This window comes from Dermacentor albipictus, chromosome 6 (genome assembly GCF_038994185.2).
Source record: "Dermacentor albipictus isolate Rhodes 1998 colony chromosome 6, USDA_Dalb.pri_finalv2, whole genome shotgun sequence".
NCBI lineage: Eukaryota > Metazoa > Arthropoda > Arachnida > Ixodida > Ixodidae > Dermacentor > Dermacentor albipictus.
The window spans coordinates 32080412-32095646 of record NC_091826.1 but is presented as its reverse complement, the minus strand read 5'-3'; the positions used below and the strand labels follow the sequence as shown (position 1 = coordinate 32095646).

General features: G+C 41.4%; 1 long non-coding RNA gene across 1 annotated transcript in view; it reads right to left on the bottom strand.

Annotated features, from left to right (window-relative positions):
* Nucleotides 1–217: 217 nt before the first annotated feature.
* LOC139060931 (uncharacterized) overlaps nt 218–15235 on the bottom strand; it is a 48239-nt gene continuing 33221 nt past the window's right edge. The window contains exon 5 of the long non-coding RNA XR_011515113.1: nt 218–837. This is a non-coding gene — a long non-coding RNA (uncharacterized lncRNA). The remainder of the gene's footprint in view (nt 838–15235) is intronic.

The window sequence follows — 15235 nt, the reverse complement described above, 5'->3', positions numbered from 1 at the left end:
CTCCAGAACAGTTCAGATCACTGACAAGAACTATAGCCACGTGTTCTTGATATGTCAGACTGGTTATAGACAAACTGCAAAGGGTGACGTCACGGAGATGAGGCGGAAGTGCTTTAGCATTTTGTGTGGCGGGAGAACATAATCGCCAGACCATATACACAGATATATATAAAAGGCGCGAAATTTAACAGGTCTAATGAATGCACGAGGCCGAGTTGTCATTACGTTTATTGCCAAAGGGTATTGTTGAGAGCATCGAACAAGAAAATGAGGCACGTGGCCGCTGTTTAATTTTTGTCCATTGTATACATGTTTTGTTTAGAAACACAAAGATTGCTTATTCGCGCATTTGAAATCCAGTGAACTGACGAAGTTACTCACCTGCTATAAACAGATCCACGACAGCCTCCTTAATGGTCATACCCACGTCGGTTACGTTGTCACCGTTGTACGAAACGTTGCACACGTAACTTCCGGTGTCGGAGCGATCCAGCTGATTCAGAAGCAAAGCGGGTGGATCACTGAGCAGGGAAAAGAATGCCCTGCCAATCCACGGTTCTTGCTTCCAGTGGGCACCGTCCACTAGTCCAACGGTCACTCCCAGCACTTTGGTAGGTGGAGGCTCGGGAGCCACCAAAGAATAAACTTTCTTTGGTTCCCGATGACTGTCCATGCTTTGTGGTAAGCCACTAGACAAGTTCAGCCTGACGTCTGCCACGTGGAACCAGGTGACAGAGACGGGTTCTTTCGAGGCCATGTCGATAGGACAAGGAAGCGACGTCTGTTCGGATTCCAGACGGCTTAGGCTTAGCGTCAATGGAAAGTATGGCGTCGATCCTGCATTGGCAACCAGCGAAAACCTCCTATGATACCGTTCTGCCTCGAAGTGCAAATTATATTCACAAACTCTCACCGTCTTACTTAAATAGGCTAAGAGAACCTACTATGAAAATAAAGTGCTCGAAAATGGGAATGACTGGAGAAAAAATTGGAATGTAATTAAAGAATTTTGAAATCTTATTCAACAAGACACACCTGTGACAGGGTTTACTGACGGCACCAGCACTCTAACTGATCCTATAGATGTCGCAAATTCATTTAATGAATCATTTTTCAAGAGCTCTGCAGCCGGTGTCCCTAACTTGCCCAAGTTGCCCCGCGTGCCTCACTCCTTTTTCTTAAAACCCACATCGCCAAATGAAGTTCATCGCACTATAATAGGGCTCAAGACAACAGGCTGTGGCCTAGATTCAATTCACCCATCAAAAATCAAACTTGTTGCTCGTGAGTTATCTTTTGTCCTCTCTGATATTATTAACACTGCATTTCGTACCGGCGTTTTTCCAACGAGTCTCAAACAAGGAAAAGTCACTCCAGTATTTAAAAAAGGTGATCGAAATATCTTTTCTAATTATCGCCCTATAACGATACTGCCATTTTTTAGTAAAGTAATTGAGAAGCTCCTTGTTAATCGCCTAACGAACTACCTAACAAAATTTAACCTTTTAACTTCTAAGCAGTTTGGTTTTCGTGCTAACTTATCGACTGAATTAGCACTGATAAAACTAACTGACAGCCTAAAGCAGTTTATCGACAATGGGCTATGGGCGGGAGCGGTATTTGTTGATTTAACTAAAGCTTTTGACACTATTAACCACTCCATTTTGTACGCTAAACTTGAATCATTTGGAATTTGTGGACCTGCTTTAGCTCTTTTGCAAAGCTACCTTACTAACAGAACCCAGGTTGTTAGATATGGAAGCGTTTTATCCACCCCAATAACAACGAACCAGGGCGTTCCACAAGGATCAATTTTGGGTCCTCTGCTATTCCTCATTTACATTAATGACTTACCATCATCGCTTAACAGTTCTGAGTGCATCCTCTATGCTGACGATACAACGATATTCAGTAGTGATAAAGACATTAACAGTCTACTCAGAAAGTTAAACACCGATGTCACGAATCTTGTGTCTTGGTGTAAAAATAACTTGCCAAACGTAAACCCTGTTAAAACAAAGTTTATGTTATTTCACTCGTCCCAAAAAACGCCTACAAGAACCCCTGAACTATACATTGATAACTACGTCATTACCCCATCTAATTTTGTAACTTTCCTTGGTGTTACATTAGACCCCCAACTTAAGTATAACATTCACGTAAATTCTGTCACTAAGAAGACTGCTTTCGGCATCCGCGTGCTCATTCGAACAAGACACTGTTTTCAGCAATATATACTAAAATCACTTTACTACGCTTTCATTAACAGTCACCTTACTTACTGCATTTCATCATGGGGCAACACATATCCTGCACATCTGACAACCCTCATTCACCTTCAGAACCGGGCGGTCCGAATAATTACCCACAGTTCATACATCACATCAGCAGCGCCCATTTTTCGCACTCTTGAGATTCTACCATTAACTTGCACATTTCAACTGAAACTATGTCTTATATTATATAGAAGTAGAAACAGTGACATTCCAGCTGAGTTACTTCCCTCAACGCAACTTTTCAATACAAATAACACGCGGTTTTCTGAAAATAATAATCTCTTGCTTCCTAAAGTCAACACTAACTACGGTAAAATGACAGCCTTCTTTTCCGCAATTTCATTTTGGAATTCACTGCCATCAAATATTAAATCATGCTCTTCATTACACTGTTTCCGGCGGCTTCTAAGACAGTTCTTATTAACAACATACCTTACCTGATTATTCGACAAGTGTACATACTTTTATATGTGTGTCTATATATAGGTGTGTATCTATGTGTGCGTGTGTGTATACATTTATTACTGTGTAGCCATGTTTCATTATTTTTCTCGATTTATGTTGATCAGTCGTTTGTAAATTAATTTTGTTGCACTGTTGGATTGCCCACTTTTGTTCATAATCATTATATTTCTATTCAATTACTGTGATGATAGTACCTTCAAGTGTATTTCAATATGGAATTATTCTTGCTAATTTTTGTATAATCTTCAACTACCCGATGTTTCAGTAATTACTTCTAATATGTTCATTGTATTTTCACGGTGTTCTTACCCTCGTTGCTAATCCTATATTACATATTTTGTGCATGTTGTAACAGGAGCTCCCCCTGACAGTTTTTACTTTGGGACCTCCTTCTGTATTACATTTTCTTTGTAATTGTATTGTATTGTGTAATAATAATAAACTTCAAACTTCAAAAGGCCGGCTTCACGTTTAAATTATCTTAGCGCCGGCTACTGAACTGGCACGAGATGAAAACGTCCTGAACTGCCATTCAGCTATGAATATTGTAACAACCGGCGTTTTATCATCTAAATGTTGTTACAAGAGAATCCGTAAGACGACTGTATAAACATTTCCAGCTGAGAAGAAATCTCGGCTGTTATGCGAGCGTGTTAGGCGTTCTGCAAAGCGATGTTTGTGGAAGATAACATTCAAATTTGTCAACTTTTTAAATTTCTTTTAGCATATTACAGTCAGCCACAGGGTTGGAGCAGCAGCGAGTAATGAATAAGGCAACAAAATAAACAAAATATTCACAGCAGTTAGAATGTTCAGAAACAGCTGAAAACATATCACGTGGTACAGGCCAATACTTATGGAAAGGATGCAATGGCACGAGGGAAAACTGTGTACCAGCACGAAATGACGTAATATCCAAGTGGTTATAGTTTACAGTTAAACATTTTAAAAATTTTCGCACATCTTATTGAGAGGCAGAATTGCGAGCTTACAAAGATGTGCAGAAACGTGACGCATTCTGCAGGGTGGTGCTCCTAAAAATTACCATGAAGTTAAAGATTCGAAGATTAGACGCAGCTGAGAAACACATTAAATGACAATGTATAAGTGGAGCTTCGTTCCTTTTTTCCTAATTGTGAGTTCAAGACAACGGACGCATTATCAAGAAGGCTCTTTACACTGCAGACAAGAGTCCTGCGTAGAGGCGGAGCTTGGAATTTTAGGTGCAGTAGGTAATGAACGTTCACTTTAAGCAGCCAACGCGCCTAAGTGCTTTATTGGGTCTGAGGTAGATGTGGGCTAAGACATATTCGGAGAAAAGCATTCTTCAAAAAACTAAAAGCTATACCTGGTTTTGGCAAAATTAGATCACTGTTCTGGTACGGGAAGCAGGAAGGCATTCGCGTTTCAATATGAGGTACGGACAGCCACGTTGAATTTTATGTTTATTTCGTCTTTGCTAGAGCAAGTGCAAGGCCTTACAAACCATTGTTGGGATTTACTGATAAACGAGAGCTATAGTAAATTGATACACTGCGCAGTAGTCCAGAATTGCAGTACAAATATTAACTATGCAACTAGACACAGACTTCATTAGTCGTTTTTTCAATATAATAACCAGCTAGCGATAACAACAATGGACTCGCATTACAATTACTACCACACTCGCACTAATTGCTTCCTGCAATTACTGCAGATGCTTCAAGGCTGCATTCATGTCGGTAGAGAAAAACGAGTGCCTGACTTGCATATTCATTCGAAGAATTATTATTTTATTCTGCGTACTGACTAATGCGCGAAAGGAAGAGAGTGCCCTATTACTGAGCACGCATGTTCGAAGGGTCCAAGGATAGTCGTCATGGACGTCGCCAATGTAACGAGCTAAATGAATGATCCTTAAGCGACAGCATTCCCATACTTATTCCTAGCAGGGAAAGCGGGTAGCTTTGTTACGACGCGATAAGTGAGAGAGCAGCGGCGAAGCGTAGCTCATTTGAGTTTGTTCTGTTGTCGGCTCTGGGTATGATTTGATTGACCTACGACACGCCTCGCGGGCGCAACCTTCAGCGCTTGGGTTGAACTGGGCTGGTGGGAGCGTTATCGAAGAGTCTGTTCAGTACGCTGTCAAATTCACGTTTTCAAACTAATCAGATAGGGTGTAGCAGCTCTCCAAGGTGACAAGGAGGCGAATTTGAAAATATGGCTGAATTTGACAACAATGTCCATGATACCACACCTGTTGAGTGGTGCAGACTAAGAAGAGTGGACTGGAGTCTTGCTTTGGTAAAGAAAGCAGAGAAGAGATGAGTCCGTCACTGGCATAAGTAATTTTTCAGAAATAAAGTGGAGTTGGCCAGAACGTTTGAGTGCAATGGGTACACTAAAACCTAGTTGGCTCACGCATACTGGATTACTATTATAGGCTGCCCTAATTAAAAGGTGACGCCTTTAATAATGAGCTTCATGATCGAAATTTTCACATTTACAATCATATTTATTATCATGGTCATTGAAAGGCTTGGAGGTAACGGTATTGCCTGACATGTTCTTCCTACTACTTCGTGGCGCTCCTAAACCACAAGCACTGTGAATTTTGCTGATTAAAGTGGGGTGTTCTGCTCTAGCTTCAATCACAAAGGAAATGATTTAACATTGAATAACGTTAAGATTGTTCCCTCGTGTTCAAAGCATTTTGTTGGTGAGGATATCGAGGTTACAGTGCAGCGTTTATTGCATTAGGATAAAGCATGCGTTTGTCGAGTTATTGTGAAGCGACCGCTTCTCAAACGTTGACTTCTTGGTTCGAATGTAAATAATGACGGGAATTGCTCCATCTCGAACATGAGGTTGCCAAAATAGCCGTATTTTGAGTTTGTAACTAGTTGGCCAAGTAAAATCACTGTCTACAGTGCAACTTCACAATCATACCAGGGAGACAAATCTCAAGACTAACAGTGCAGTGATGGCTTAAACAACATTCACCGGGCTACGCGGGAGTTAAGTCGTTGTTTCATGCTGCTCGTCGGCACTTTTCGCTTTGCCGTTACTGCTAGTATTACTCTACGAGAACTTTGTGCCAGAGCCACTTCGTGCATTCCGGGCGAAAATGACTTTCGTTTATGGCGGTGCACTATGGGGTCCTGAACAAGTCTGCTGAACTGCTGATGAACGCAGGCTCGAGTTTGATTGATTATGGCTACTTTGGCTGAGTGAGTTCTCTCGGACATGACCTCACACACTCCCCCCCCCCCCCCCCTCGAGTTGACAAGCGTAATACCAAGCTATGCCTCTCTGAATTCCGTACGACAGGCTAAATTTAGCCCTTATTGCGTCATGCATGGGGAGACGATGGTGCCATCCGTGCACGTGACCAATACAACGGTATCAAAGTGAAGTGTGTGGGTAGTACAGCGGTAGTGATATAAGTAATAGTATTATGTTTTTCTTGGATGCGGTTCTGACAAGCGATCCCGTGTGCTATCTGACCTGAAGTACCTTTCATGTCAAAAAGATTATGCTTGACCAAATGCAGAGAGTTGTTATGCTGAATAGTACGAAAATTGAAAACAGTAAGAAAAGTGCTTCACAGAAGTTGGTTTACAGCAGATCATACATTTAAATATGACTACAGGCCAAATCAGTAATGAATACAATTTGGTACACAAGAACAAACTGTCAGAACTGCTAAAAGTTGTTTATTTGAGACATTGCCCCTTTCTTCCTTCACTTGAATAGTTTACCTTTCCTAATTTGTGTCTGATTGGCATCCTAGAATATCCTATTCGTTCCCTAACGTAAATCAGAAATGTCTCGATTCTGCAAACAGGCAGTACATTTATTGCCATCTTTTATTTGTAAATTGCGAACAAGAACCATGAATTAAAAACTGCATCCTTTTCTATCAATGAAACAAATTCATCGACTTTGGGCGCGATTTCTACGTAGTGCTGTACTGCGATTGAAATGAAAAGGCTTTTGAAATCCGAACCTTTCCTCATCTAAGCTTTTCCACTGCATCAATTGTCGCTCATGAATTACATTTTTCAAATTCAGGCATGTTTAATTGAAGACATGCTTTGTTAGCTGGTTAGAATAAATATGATGCTCATATGACGTTCATAGTATACTTCGAACTAGACGTATGCTAACACATACAAACGCATACCTCTAGTAACTGGTGCATGTTACTAAGCAACCTCTGTGACAAGACCGGCATCGCAACCTGAACAATTCACTGCGTAACATTACCTGAAAATTACCAGTTGTACTTTGGCATGTAGCGTTTAAATCAGAAGTGCACAATAAATCACAAATGTATATCTTCAATTTACATTATCACATTAAGACTCTTTCGCCTTCTAATATGCATACATTAGGTCGAATTCATCTCGGAGAAAAGGAGAGGCAAACCTCGTGACAGCGTTCTTACTAACTGCGAGCTGACATGTCCATTTTCAAGCTTCTTCTCCCTGACGTAGCAAAATGTTGCGACAGAGGAAGTGCACCAATATCAGCACAGCCCTTCAAAAGTGACAAAAAGCGTTGTGGCCTGAAGGTTGAACGAACGGTGGTCGATAGCTTATTTTCCTTTTCAGTAAAGCAGTCCGGCTGTCCCGGTGAATAGAAAGGCCAAGTCGACAATTCTAATCACTGCGCCTCGTCGTTGAAAAGTCTTCGCACGTCGAGGAGGTCTCTCTTCCCTTAGCTCAAGGACAGTGGACTCCACAGGCTTTCAGTTTGCAAATATCGAGAATTCACCAAGAATCTTGGGCTAGAATGTTTGTGTTTTCTTTTTTGCTGTTGAAGGCAAAGACCTGAGATCATCAGAAAAACGGTATAGTAGAAGAAAAGAAATCGGAAACATCGCAGTTGAGGATCGAAGAAAGTAAACACGAACGAATCCTAGAAGTTAAACTGTGGGTCTGCGCGTGACAGAAGAACGAAGGGGAAAAAAGAAAAACGTAGTTTCCTATTTCTCGTTTAACAGGAAAATTCTTGAGAACATCATCTAAGCTTCGTAACTCCGGAACTCCACAAAATACACAGTAGAGGAAAAATACATTTTTGAACTTCGGAACCCTTTGAAACAAGAGTACTTCGAAAAAAACGCTAACAATCGATGCCTATGCCCTAAGGGTAAGCGAGGTTTTCGATACTGAGCGTTTTACTTCCTCCACGGCAGTGCAAACAAGCATGCAAGTGAAGCGTTGTTGACTTCAAAGGGAAAGAAGACTCCCCAACATTGAGAGCATCTTCCTAAACACACTAAGCAAACTGCAGCAAGGCCTTTGTGTGCTTTAAATTATGATGATGGCGCAGTTCAAGTGACTCATAACATGGAAGAAAAAGAACGAGGGCTCATTGAAAATAGGTTGAAAATCATTGAAATTAGGTTAGAAGAACGAAAGCTGAACGCCAGAAGACGTAGCGCCTAGAATCAGTGGCATGTTTAGATGAAGAAACCAGTCAAAATTAAGCCACGACAATTAGGTAGACCTTACAAAAAGAGCAACTCAGCGAGCTCCCCCTACACCCAAAAAAGAAAGAAAGAAAGAAAGAAAGAAAGAAAGAAAGAAAGAAAGAAAGAAAGAAAGAAAGAAAGAAAGAAAGAAAGAAAGAAAGAAGACAGCTCTCATTATGAAGTCTCCGAGGTAAACAGAGGACAACAAACAGGAACTAGCGAACACGACATAAGGACGAGTTCGGGGAAAAAATCATTATACTGAAAAATCAAGCCAATGGCAAAAATAGACAAAAATGACAAAAATGCATGTTGATGCTTACCAGCCACCCGAATTTGCATAATTCATAGGATACCAAAGCATGGGCGCATGTTTTATTTGTCAGAAAATTGCGTGAAATATTTTCTCGTTGTTACAACTAGCTTCATTGTTTATGTGAGGCCATGCCTTCTCCAGCTCAACATCGGTGTTTTAAGGCATGCGTATTGTATTTAATGTGAAGGGCAATTTTGCAGCGGCTAAATAGAAAAATAATGTATTTACCCGACCGACAATGACTTAACTATAACCGACTTAGATGAGCTAGTTGGTTGCTGGTTTGATGAAACATGGTCATGACGGATAGGAAAAGCGTAGAATGTGTTATAACGTGGTTAGAAATCTGTCTCTATTCTTGCCAAGATCAGGCCTTTCAGTAGTAGAGTAAGACATGATCATCTCCTTCTGTGCTGGCAAAGTGTGCTGTGACAATATTGTCTCTAATGTCTCCGCGCAGCAACTGCTGCTCGTGTGATTTTTACGCAGTAAAGCTCAGTTGATGTTCGGCGCCTGTCCTGTGCGCATTCTTTCCGTGTCCTGTCCTCAAATCGCACCAACTGTGTTCCATCAATAACTATAACACCTTGTTCTCGTCATACGCCAAATAAACAGCTACTCGTGATAACGGCCCCTGGATATAGCCCAGCTGTAGCTAAAGAAAATAAAATTTCACCTGCCAAATTTTGAAAAAAAAACCGCGTGTTATAAGTGCTATTTTTCTGTACCTTTCTCTAGAACGCGTAAAAAAACGACACGAAATAGAAAGAAACAGACATGATATCCAACACACCGCAAGAAATATATTGCATCTCGGAGAAGGTACGCAAGAAGAAAGTGGCAGCTTATGCCAATGTCACGTTCCCAATTTCCCAGGTTTTCCCCGCGCTTCAAGGACATCGTGTACTGCTCTTCGTCTGGATATCATGCGGGATGACAAACGCAGTCCTTTCGATTGCATCAAAATTCGCAATAGCAAGACGCCGCCGGCGTCTTGTTATTGCGAATTCCCACAAATATTGCGAAAGTCCCACAAATTTTGTGAGAATCACAAAATTTGTGGGACCGGGCTAAAACGATAAATCGTTTTTTGTTTGTTCATTCCTTCTTTTTGTTCGGTCCGCTGTACTCATTGACTACCAACGAGCCCGGTCCCACAAATTTTGTGATTCTCACGTGTCACAACTCATCAACGCGTGACACCCATTAAGACTCATTAAGACAGTCGAGGTTTCGACTGCAATGAAAGTGTGTCCGCAACTTTTGGTTCTCATCGACGAAGCACTTCTGAAGATCGATGCCTCGTTAGCTGGCGCTAGCTATAGTTTCGACAACGCCTTGGGGTAATCTTAGCAGCCATTTTTTTCGGCGTTGCAGGCCATGCTTATGATCCAGAACCAATTGTGATTTTATCGACTTCTCTGTTTTCGAAGGGAAAGCCGTGCTCTCTTGTTCTCCTGCTCGCAATGCTCTTTAACGCAGTAGAGACCACAAGCAGCGGAAGTACAACCAAGTCGTGCAAGGTCATCAGCTTAATGAGGGCCTTCTCTATCTCTTCGCAGCGATACACAACATGGCACCGGGCCCGCAGAGATAATCAATACATATAGTACTACAGCGTAGCGCGAAAGCGGTACTAAGTTGGGAAATGTCAGTGCTAATCGCCGAATATTCACTTAAGATTGGGTGTGATGGCTGGTTGTACAACCTGGTCGGTAAGTATAGCAAGGCACTCTGAATCATAGGCTATGCCGGACTGCTGCAGAGCAAGGTTGTGGGCTCGAGGCCACCGCACACAACGAGGCCACCGCACACAAACACACACAAAAAAACCCCTTCATGTTACTTGTTTTGAATGCTCGTTAAGAAAGCCCAGGTTATGGACATTTATTCGGAATTCCCTTCACACATACCCCCAGTTAATATGTGACGCGGAACGCCAGAATCATACTTAAATGTGTAAAAGAAAACATTCTGGCGTGCCAAATTCTCTGTTTCTCTTACCCTTTGCATCGGGCACAGTGCATAGACAAGACTTTTATTCTTCTGCGGAAGCCTAATCAAGTCGAAGGCACCAATCTAGATGCGTAGGATCGTTTTTCTCGGCAACCAGTGAAAGTAATTTCATATGGTTTCCTGCATTTAAACAAAAGAAAGTCAGAATCTAGCGACTCTTCAAGGGAGCTTTTGTTTTGGCTGCCAGTGTGCTAACAAAAATTGTAGAAAATCGCAAAATGGAAAAAAAAACAAAAGTAACACGTTTACAATTCTGTAGCTCAGCAAGAAAAAAAATATAAGAATCCTAAAAACTACATTTAATATTGCATCAAGCACGAGCAAAACTGATGTGTTATACAACCTTGTAAAATGTATTACTATATTGGGAATAGCGCTTTCGCGTAAAAACTTTTGTAAACTTTCACACGATTGGCGAGTGAGGCATTGAACAAGAGTTTGTTCCTTGAAATCAGTTTAGAGACAGATGGCGTAGTGGCGTGCAGGCGTGCAATCACGCGTGACGTTTAGGAATTAGCGCGCTGCTGGTAAAGTTTGGAAAAAAAAATTATGCCGGACATTACGGAATGAAACTGAGTGTATAGTTTATCTCGGCAAGCAACAACACTTGTGCACTGTACCCGTTCTTTTTAAGTGGAGCTCTCTTTGCCTACCTACCTGAGCTTTGCGGGGCTGCCTGGCTGCTGCTGGGTCGGCTACTATCCTGGCAGACGTATTTGTGGATACATCATACATATATAGATGTATACATACATGGTAGCTGAATTAAAGTACCCAGAGGACGGCTTGCGATAAGTCTAGCATGCTAACGAAGGATGTGCACACCTGTTCTGCATAAGAAAAAAAAAGCTTCCTACATAAGATGTGGGCATGTCATGTCGGCCCGGAGGCATCCCTAAACACATCCATCTGCTCGCTAACTGGTGACTAATGTTTAATGGTTTCTTGAATTTACTGTATATCTTTATTTAGCCATTTGGTAGGCGTCTTTGGGTGTTTTCGTTCTTCGCCAGTCTTCCACAATGGATATTCCGTACTGCGACACAAGATGTACAGATTCCCTAATTGTTGTTTGATACGCGTCGCACTTTTCTAGGCATCCGAACTGTTATCACCGCTTTTCCCTAAACAATATTCCTACCTCACAGTCATCCTAGTGCCATCGCTACCCATACGCCTCACATTTGTGCAGCATGGTAGCACAATGTAGCATTGAAGTTTGATGCACACAATGCCGGAAGCGGTCACTTCTGGTAAGATTTTTCTAAAAGATCTAGCTGTAGACTAGTATGGAATTTGTTTTTCGAAAGCAGGGCAACAACTAGCCAATCGTATCAAAAGCACTCGAAATTGCATCTTTGTCACGCTGCTCCTCCATCTCTACAACAGCGCGTACTTTCTTCTAAGACTCAAACCCCTGCGCAAAAAGTCAAAAAAGGGAGGGGGGGAAAGCGAAAAAATGCAAGCGTAAAGCGCAGTTCTTTCGCTATAAGCCGATATCACACAGAGAAAAAAATAAGCTAAACAACACCGGCATTTACTCAACCCAAACTATATGCCAGCAAATTCAGCAACAATAACTGCCTAGATATAAAGTGAGGCTAGGGGGTGGGGGGGAGGCATCACGCATCAAAGGGCCCGCTGCCTTTTATCACGAAAAGCCGTTTTTTTTCTCTTTCACTCGCGTCGTTCCCAGTGTCAGAATGATCCCGATGGCATGCACCTCACAAAGATGAACACGCCTTCGCTGCGGAAAAACAGTGAGCTAGAATTCTGCGCACAGCATCGTGAAACAATACTTCTAGATCAAAGCCAAATTTATTATTGTCATGATCCTTCGTACAAAAACCCAGCTTCGCTTCCTCAAATTCCTCCTTTCGTTAGAGTCCATAGTTTGAGGATAACATTTGTGTGTACCTTTCTATCACCAGAACGTTACCTGGCAAGCCTAAGCAATAAAAGAAAAACAGTTCTCGCAGGTTGACAGGCAGAGCGGCTGCATCAGACAAAGTTATGGGAAAAGGAATGGGAAAACTGCAAAATTAGAAAAAGGGAGAAGGAGCAAAGTTAAAGTTGACTCCCCAAAAAACAAACAAGAGAGAAAGCAAGAAAGAAAGAAAGCGAAGATAGGTTGGCACCATCTCGTAGCACAACACGAAGTAAAAAAATATCCCTAAGTGGAAAGTTGTGAACATGAGAAGCCTCGTTCATTCACAAATATGCTCTTTGATAAGAAGTTTAATGTAAGAGACAAAACTTCAAAGTGAAGCTAAGCGTCTATGTCATACGCACAATAGACTAGAATTCAGTTCCCTGAAAGCCTGCGTACGTTAGGGCTATAAAGAGTCCGCACAGAGGGAATTTGACCATTTTGCGGCCTGGTTTTTTACCAAAAATATTTATGCTGTGCCGCACCTAATCTTTCTCTCAAGGCATTATAAGATAAAAGAAAATAACTAAAAAGAATGATCTGGCAGTTGTAGTCGTGGTGGCATCATTAAAAAACTTTTTCAACACAAAGTGTTTTGCTTACTGTTGCTTCTCAACTTTCACGCTTGAAATGAAATACGTAATCGCTAGGCAGTGCAGAAAAGGAGCAAATGACACGCCTATTGTGCTTGCACAGCCCGAGTTCCAATTACAGCACCGTTTCTTTTTGCTCTTTCGGAAACAATACTTGAACCGCGATGTTGATTATTCCCTCGCAGTTTCATAAAAGCTTTCTTCTATTTTTCTTGCAAAATTCTGCTTACAGTTTTATCCTAGATTTCGGCATAACTAAAGAAATGTAATGGGCAACATTTACAAACCAGCCGTAATCATTTTTCAGTCAACTCAAATGAAATCATCTCTCATGGGGCTTTTATTGTGGCTCTAATCAAAAGCGTGACATGCTTATCTCGTCGAAAAGGTGGCGCCCGAGTTAGAAGTACTAGTTAAATGTTTGTATAGCAATGAGCGGGTGAATAATTAAGCGTGGTGGTAATGTTGGCACGTCACGATGAAGCCGTTCATCTGCTCAAGCTGTCTTGTGCCAAGCACACATCGTCCATCTAAGCTTCGGGCAGTGAATTCATGATATGTCGTTCGACGGCGAGATAAGTAATTAATGATAGGGCTAGTGCACACAGCTGAAGTAAATGGCGGCTCTTCGAGAGCAGTTTAATAACGTCGAAAACTTCTTCCATATCCATCAAATATTTGTTCGTTTTCCTTAGGAACTTAGGTTGATGTGCGCTTTCACGTCGAGGCATGACTCAAGCAAAGCTCTCAAACTCGTAATGAACGCTTTGTGTTGTGTTGATAGGCGACATTTTCCTAATCTACAAACAAAGTAGAGCAATAAGTAACAAAAGAAGAAAAAAAAAGACTCCCTGCAGTGTAAAAGACAAAACTTCTATACTTCTAATCTTCGTCAGGATCAGCCTTATTCATTAACTTTTTTTAAATATCATGTAGCCCACCTTAGCGCTCTCTCAACACTATGTAGAACATAGCTATTGCAACCCATCCTAATTTAACCGTAGTAAAACAACCTTCCAAAGCCGGAACAACCATAAAGCACACATACAAGAAAAAAAGAGGAATCGACGTTAAATATGCACTTGGGTGTATCGCAGAAACGCGTGTATGTACAGATAGTCATCATTCACGCAAGACTGGTCACAGAACGCCCATAAAAATGTCAGTTACTATTTGAGAGAACCACTTTAGTGAAGAAAACTACTCCTTCGTCTAGGCGTTAAACCGTATGTGACATGGATTAGGTAGATGCCGAGGTTGTCGCCTCCTACCAGCACAGCAAAGAATTCCTCAAGAATGAGGAAAGCGGGTTCCTCGTGATGGTTCTGAAAATTATGCTGTAGTTTGTGCCCGCAAGCTATTCAGTTTACTGAGTCTACCCTTAGTGTACCCTTAGTTCTTACTGCACTCTTTGTTGTTTTTGTTTCTCGTTCTTGCCACGTTATCACTATACTAATGATATGACGAGCTACAAATATTCAGTTTCCGCTCAATGAGTGTTCGTAGAGATAACTTCCGATTCATACGCGTGAGAAGTTTCCAAAACAAGCGGTCACCGATCGTGAAAACGAACATAAACGTTGGCGAAGGCGATCGACAAGTCGCAAGTAATTTTGAAGAACAAAACGTTCCGCGGAATCGGGTCCCAGGTCGTTACGGTTTTTTCCCCACGAACAGTACTTCAATCAAGTATAACTTTATTTTTTTATATATGAACTGCTTTTCTGAAACACGCTTAACAGAAAGGGCAAAATATGACGATCACGAATATGCCAAACGCGTCAGTCTATAATTAAGTTAACTTCTCTTTATTGCATACCTGGCTATACAACGCATGATTTGTTCTTTAGTACTGCAAAACACTGTTTGCGCAAATCAGTTGCACATATCTGCTCAAATCGTTCGACTAATATAAACACCGACTGTCTAGTGAACTCGGAATTTTCATGCCGGGCAAGGATGAATGCTTCGATGTTCTTAAATAGTTGCCAAACGTCACACTTCTAGAGAACACATGCTCATAGCAACCATGTATTATAATAAACAAAGATAGCAAACGAATCAATCGTTATTTTATTGTTAAGCAATCAAGCGACAAAGTTGCCCTTATATTTTATATATATCCAAACGTTGCAATTACGGACAACATTTAATCGCACCATGTTTTTCACAACTGTA